Genomic DNA, 1,073 nt, shown 5'->3' with positions numbered 1-1,073 from the left:
ATAGGGCCTAAAAAAGTACAGATTTGTGGAACACGTCCAGGTACTGACATTTCTAATGATAGCCACAGCACATTGTACTTCTCAGAAGAAAAGCGTCTGTTGGTATGTACTTCTCCGAAAAAGGTATCAGCTGTAAAATTACCTTGTAAAAGGGGAACTGAAGCAAAGTCCCTTTTATAGGATTGAGAGTTGTTTCCAGGAAAGACTTTCCTGGCAAAATGAATATAGCAATCCATGAATGTCTTCTCAGAATAAGTCTCACTAAGTACAGTAGAGCAACAACTGTTACCCTGCACATGCCTGATCTCGTCTGATCTCGGAAGCTAAGCAGGGTCAGGCCTGGTTAGTACTTGGATGGGAGACTGCCTGGGAATACCGGGTGCTGTAGGCTTATACCATAGTCTTTCGAGACTGAAGGTTGCCAACCACAGCAGTCTCCAAACTCCCAAAAAAGCTCTCTCTCTCTCCCGACTGGCCCATACCATTCTGCCATATTGCCATGTTTCTTTCAGGTTGATCTGAGCACTGGTTGGCTCTGGGCAGTCGCATCTATTACCCAGTGTTCCAGAAGGCTGTGCAGCAGAATATCCGGGCAGACACAATTGTTTAGAGCTTCCTTGTGTCCAGATCAGCTTGAAAGCAACACGGTGGAACTGTCAGTGTTGCTCATGGGGGCAGGGCTTTTCCCAAACCCTGGATCTGGTTCATGGCCTGGGCTTTGGAGAGCCCCGCAGTAGAACTTCCTCCCATATAAGTGTGCACAGGATTGCACTTTAAGGAGGTGGGATGCCTTTAGCTAGACTCTAAAGTCCAGACTCTCTAGCTGCTAGAGAGAAGGGCTTTCTGTGTTTCCAAGACAGGTTTGAGAGCCTTCTCAACAGCAGAGCCTCCATTGTTGGATGCTCTTCCCAAAGAGGTTTCCAAGTTGAGACCCCTGGTTCCAATCTCTACTCCTCCCACTCCCCAATGTTCTAGATCGGCACTCTCCTCTCCTCCATATTTCCTCTTCCTCTCTGTCACCTTCTTTTTTTTCTAATCCTGAGTGTGGGAGAAGAAGCTGCAGTAGCAGTGGA

The 1,073-nt window shown here is 47.4% G+C and overlaps 1 pseudogene; it reads left to right on the top strand.

Annotated features, from left to right (window-relative positions):
* Positions 1-274: 274 nt before the first annotated feature.
* Positions 275-391, top strand: LOC136656558 (5S ribosomal RNA; annotated as a pseudogene).
* Positions 392-1,073: the final 682 nt, after the last annotated feature.

Source organism: Tiliqua scincoides, chromosome 6, assembly GCF_035046505.1.
Source record: "Tiliqua scincoides isolate rTilSci1 chromosome 6, rTilSci1.hap2, whole genome shotgun sequence".
NCBI lineage: Eukaryota > Metazoa > Chordata > Lepidosauria > Squamata > Scincidae > Tiliqua > Tiliqua scincoides.
Note: the sequence above shows the minus strand (reverse complement) of the source record. Positions and strands in the feature narration are given on the sequence as shown.